The 6,142-nt window shown below is 48.3% G+C and overlaps 1 long non-coding RNA gene across 1 annotated transcript; it reads left to right on the top strand.

Annotated features, from left to right (window-relative positions):
• Nucleotides 1-3,418: 3,418 nt before the first annotated feature.
• Nucleotides 3,419-4,960, top strand: LOC142260559 (uncharacterized). Its single transcript, XR_012728671.1, has 3 exons — nucleotides 3,419-3,532; nucleotides 4,514-4,652; nucleotides 4,739-4,960. It is a non-coding gene; the product is annotated as an uncharacterized LOC142260559 (long non-coding RNA).
• The last annotated feature ends 1,182 nt before the right edge of the window (nucleotides 4,961-6,142 follow it).

Here is a 6,142-nt window from a genome sequence, read left to right on the forward strand (position 1 = left end):
TCCTCAGTCTAACGGCCAAGTGGAGAGGGTCAATCAAATCGTGACCTCATACCTACGTCACTATGTCAACGCCCATCACGACGACTGGTCCTCGCTTCTGCCTTGGGCTGAATTCTCCCATAACCACCACGTCAGTGAGTCATCCTCCGAATCTCCCTTCCATGTTGTTTACGGACTCCAGCCCGCCGTCCCATTGCCTATATCCCCTTCATCGGATGTCCCGGCTGCTGATACTGCAGTTCGTGACTTTGCTACCATTTGGGACTCTGTCAAGGCGTCCCTTGGGCGCGCTTCCCAGCGGATGAAGAAACACGCTGACAAGAGACGTCTGGATCCTCCGTGTTTCTCTCCTGGTGACCTGGTCTGGCTTGCTTCCCAGTACATCCGATTGAAGATACCTTCCTACAAGCTGGGTCCTCGCTACATCGGGCCGTTTAAGGTCCTCAGCAAGATCAATGAGGTATCCTACAAGCTACAGCTCCCGGCCACGATGAGGATACCCAACTCCTTCCACGTCTCTCTGCTCAAGCCGGTTGTCCTTGGTCCCTTCTCCGCTGCTGCCAGTCCGGCCCCTCCTCCTATTGCCGATGATGACATCTATGCGGTAAGGGATATCGTGGCCATGAAGACCGTACGAGGTCGACAGTTCTTCCTGGTGGACTGGGAAGGGTATGGTCCTGAGGATAGGTCTTGGGAGCCCAGGGAGAACGTGGGCACTCCTCTTATCCGTGCCTTCATGTCCCGGTTGCGGAGAGGGGGGCGTGGGGGGGGGGGTACTGTCACGCTCCCCGGGTCCTCACCCCCGTTCCCCGGCTCACCTGCCACGCTCTCCGCTCCCCAGTCACCGGATTCCGTCCGTCCCAGGGCTCCGGGCCCCCGATCCCGGCGCCCGACAGCTTCCCTGGACCTGGCCGGCTCCCCTGCGTCCTCCTCGCAGCCTCCTTCCCTGGCTTCTGGCACCCGGGCGGCGCGCATGCGCATTAGGGCGCGCGCGCGGTCACTGACCCTTTCTTAAAGGGCCAGCGTCCATTAACAGGAAATGAGGTTGCACAGGTACAGGGTATATAGGGGGTCATTGTCCAAGGGGGCGGGGCCTGATCTTCGTGTTCCCTGAGCTAGGAGTCAGGTCTCTTGGTGTTTATGTGCCTGTACTCACCTATCTGTCTTTGTAGAGCCGTACCTGCCTCGCCATCCAGTCTGCCGTGTCCTGATCCCCGCACGCTGTCCGTCTGCCATCTGACAGTCCGTACCATCCCGGATCCCTGCGGTGACCCGTCATCTTGCTCCAGAGGTTCCGGACCCCGCCTGATATCACCTCGGCCTCCGAACCTGAGCTACGTCACCAAGACCACCTTCTGTGACTCCGTGGTCCCTGGGACTCCTCCGCTGCCTTCACTTGCACGGACTGTTCTACTGCCCATCAGTGCTTCAGCTGCCGGACTCCCTACCACCATCTCAGAGAGTTCGGTCCAGTGGATCCACCTCCTGGGTCTGCCCGACCGCCCGGCCGTGACAAAGGGGTAATGTTCATAAGATAAACTGACTTTAGAAATATGACCAGAAGTGTCGGTGACTTCGGATCATGTGTACTGAGCCTAAACCCGGCGTCTGAGTCCGTGACAACAAACACAGGTATGCGTATCACCACTGATGACGCTGGCCATTCAACAGCATGTTAGCCCCCAGGGGCGTGCTAAGAGAGCAGAATGAGCGCAGGAGCTACAGCCCTTGCGACTAGTCCCTGGCCTCATTAGCATATCATAAAGGATCTTTATAAATACTTTTTCTAAAGATCTCTTTATCTATGTTAGTGTATACAGGGACAGTTAGGTATGGATTAGAAATATGGACACTGCGGGGTCATGTGCACTGAGCCGAAATCCAGTGTCGGACGCGATGGCAGCGGAGGGTTGAGTGAGATCATCCTGTGATCCTGCGCATTCATTAGCATGAGAGCACGCCTACAGGGGCCCACAGGGACGTGCTAACATGCTAATGGGGCCGACTAGTCAGGGGAACTAACGCCCAGGGGACTAGTCCCCTCACTCATTAGCATATCAGAAAGGATCTTTAGAAATACTTTTTCTAAAGCTCGCTTTATCTACTGTATGCTAGTGTATACAGGGACGGTTAGGCAGGGATTAGCAATATACACCCAGAACTGCTCATGGTCTTGGATGCATATTGCACCTGGCAGGTTTAGTGAGCAGTAAGTAGAGTTTGAGCTGCAGGTGACATAATGGGGGTTTTTATTTGTGTCACAACAAAATTGAATGGGAGGGTCGTGAGAAATATTACAGAAAACCAGTTTCCTTTTATTTGTCAATATAAGGACTGGAGCTTATTCTCCGCTCCTCCGCCTCCCGGCAGCGCTGACCTCACACTGAAGCGACAGCTGCAGAGACTCGGGGACAGCACTTGACGGAACACGCTATTCTGTATTTGTCACCACCCATTGGCTGATAGCTGATGGCCCCGCCTACATGTATACAGCTATCAGCGCTGTGATTGGCTCCTGCTGTCTCTGCTCATGTCAGGATAGCGTGATGTAGGATCTGGCGGCGCGGTGTTGTCTGGGAAATGTAGTCCTTTACCGTATCTCGGGCTTTGGATTGAGAGGTTTTAAGAACTACAAGTCCTAGAATCCTCTGGGTCTTAATGCGTTACCACTTTGGGTTTTAAGGGATGGAGCGGTAGACAGTAACCAGGTGCAGAACAGAGAAATGAGCGAGGGGACGTGAGTATTAGGGAACTGTCCCTGCAATCACCGGAGAAGCAGCCTGGTGACGATCCAACATAACCTTGTGTAATGTCAGGTTTAGGTTCTTCATAGCCCTGAGCTGGTTTTATTGTATTCTAGTCAAATCTGAGTATAAAGGGGAATTGCTATTTATGCAGTTGTCCAGTATTTCTGACACTATTATTTGCGGTTATTCTTAAAAGACTATCCCAATCTCCAAGATCTTATACCAATATGTTGTAGGTGTAATAATAATAATAATAATAATAATAATAATAGCAAATATCTCCAATTAGAAATGCAATATAGTTCTCCTGATATAGCCATGTCACTTACCTCATTTGCAGGGCATTGCAGCTTAGGTATCCATGGTTACGAAGACTCATATAGTGATAGTAAGTTGCAAGTGGTCATAACTATGGATACCTAAGCTGCAATGCCCTGCACATGAGGTAAGAGACATAGATAATCAGGAGAACTATACTACATTTCTAATTGGAGGTATTTGCTAATATTGTTATTATTACATCTACTACATATTAGGGCAGGATCTTGGAGATGGGAATACCCCTTTAATGGTAATAATTAAAATTAAACTTAGAAAGTCATTTTGCAATTTTTTTTTCCCCCAGGTGTCTGCGCAGAAGGGGGGGTCCTTACAAGAGCCATCCAGCCACAGACCTCACCCGCTGGCGCCTGTCCTGTACGGAGGGCAGACAGTGTTGGCGCTATGTGGAGGGAGACGACCGTCCACAATCCGCCCTGGAGGTGCACTCGCTGGGGCTGGACACGGTACCTAACACTTATTCACATGCAGCCTGTATTATTTTTCTAAGGAGTTTAGATAAGAAAAGATCCAGTATTGAAAACCTTATAAATAATGATACTTTTGTATAAGAAAGTGAAACACTCCCTTTAACTGCAGGAGAGCAGCACTAGGGGTTCTCCACATTTGAGGACACGTTTTTAATTTTATTTTTTGTGTACTTACATTTAGGACTAAAAATCATTTTTGCAATTGGAGTACATAATAAATCTGCATGATTTCTCTTTTTACCCGGAACCTTAAACTTTGTTGTGGTTTGTGGTCATAAATCATTAAAATATAAGCAAAAAAGTGGACATATATTAGAAAAAAAATCATACATAAAAAATCACCAGATTTCAATATCAAAGGGAAGTCTTCCTAAAGTCTATGATGCCTAATGCAGACACAATGGAGCAAATATAGAAAGGCAAAATTGCATGAAATTAGGTTTTTCAGTGCTACGCGCAGAAAATCGCAGAAAATTAAAAAAATAAATCTCAAGGAATTTACCTTTCAAATTGTTCAATATATAGTATGATGTAAAACAAAAACTGTGCCCAGCCTTCATCCAATAACATAACCTTTGCATTGCTGGCTTAAAAATGAGTTAATAGCAATGTGTGACGCCGCAGGAGCGACGAACAACCAGCGGCATGCACCACCAACAATATTATGAAAACAAGCGATGTGTCAACGATCAACGATTTTTGACGTTTTTGCGATCGTTGATTGTTGCTCCTTGGTGTCACACGCTGCGATGTCGCTATCGGCGCCGGCTGTGCGTCACTAAAGACATGACCGCGACGATATATCGGTAGCGATGTCGCAGCATGTAAAGCACCCTTAATGCTGTATTCACACATCCGTTATCCCTCGGACAGTGCACTGACCCGTAGCGTTTTATTGATCCATATACGTCGGTATAAGCTGACCATCAATAACGCGGCTTTTACTTTCTCGTGCAGAGTGAATTTTTAAAAGACTTACCCAAGGCGAATACGGCCCAGGATGGAGCAGAAAATGGACTAACATTTTATTCTGCCTTACAAGCGGAGGATGGCCATTGGGCTGGGGATTATGGCGGCCCACTGTTCTTGATGCCAGGTGAGACTTGTCAGTGATACATGACCACCATCACTACATCTGACTCTCGTCTACTTTACTTGCTGTAAATCTGTGATACTCTTTAGGTCTGCTGATTGTATGCCACGTGACACAGACGCCCCTCCCTGACGCTACCAAGAAGGAGATGGTGCGGTACCTGCGATCTGTGCAGCTGCCTGATGGCGGATGGGGCCTGTGAGTATATGACTGACTGCACATACATAAGAGTGTGTGGACGTGCTGCGCACATTCAAGTCTTTGTACTCAGGATATGGCTGTGTAGCACCCAGGGATATGGGGTACTTGGTTCCGGGCGATGTCTCTCTTGGGGGATGTCACTGTGGTGGCTGTTGCCCGCTTCCGTGCCCTTTTTGTAATGGGGATATATTTACAAGGGATTAAATTAGTGTTCACACGTGACCCCACTTGCGGTGTTGTGGCTATATGGATGGAGCCGCCGCTGCAGAATGTCACTACTGGGGCTGGTGTTATTTGCAGCTTGGATAGTAGACCCTCCGCAAGCAGGATCGGGCCCCAGAGGATGGGTGATGTGATAGGTGTTAGAAAAAGGGAGTCCACACTAAGGTTTAGTGCAACTGGTTTTTGTCCTTTGACAATACAGACAATCTGTGGTGGCCCTTGACAAAGGACACGAAACGCACGTCGGGCCTAGACCGTGGACATTTTTTGATTGCGGCATTCTGTGCCTTGTATGTACTGATGCACCCTGCATATTATATTAGTGTTACTTTTACCTTTGATCCTTTGAGATATTGACTTATATATGGGTCTGATAGATCCTCGCAGGAACTCATGGTTGATATTTTATATATGGTAGCATTCTGATTTTTGAACATAGCCAGAGTGGGGGTATATCCGATAACGTTACCCGCTTGGGATGTATATTGTGTCCCACTCTGACTGTTTTCAATTCATATACTGATGTCCCGATACCCACCCCTGTGGAGTTTTCCATCTCTTCTTGTAATTGTCTCCCATGCCCCACTGTGACCCAAAGTTTGTGTCACAGATTTGGTGTATACCATTTTTTTAATAGTTTGTATTTTGTACATCCTTAATAAAATTGTGTTTGACAATATTTACTCTTTCATGTGTTTTTGGACACATAGTTTTTTGGTTTCACTCACGGCAGGTTGGTAATAACTGGTTGCCCGAGGCCGGCTGGTTTCGCCTCCCTTCGTTCCAGTGCCAGTTTGGTGATTTGGTACCTTCTTCCCCTGCACCTGTCTCTGGTAAATGGGTCCCCGTGGCGTAGAGGAACTGGGGGGTTCCCGTTCGGTGGTTTGTCCATTTCTGTCCGCCTGACGGTAGCATGAACCCTGTGGGGATGTAGTCTCTGGTCCTGTCTCCGACTCTCCCTTTGCTACTGAGTCTTTGGATTCATTGCATCATTTGTCCAACTCTTGAACCAACATTCCGCAGGAATAACACCTAATGATTGCAGAAACCACAGAAAAACACTTGGGATG

The sequence above is a fragment of the Anomaloglossus baeobatrachus genome, unplaced genomic scaffold (assembly GCF_048569485.1).
Source record: "Anomaloglossus baeobatrachus isolate aAnoBae1 unplaced genomic scaffold, aAnoBae1.hap1 Scaffold_133, whole genome shotgun sequence".
In the NCBI taxonomy this organism is placed as follows: Eukaryota; Metazoa; Chordata; class Amphibia; order Anura; family Aromobatidae; genus Anomaloglossus; species Anomaloglossus baeobatrachus.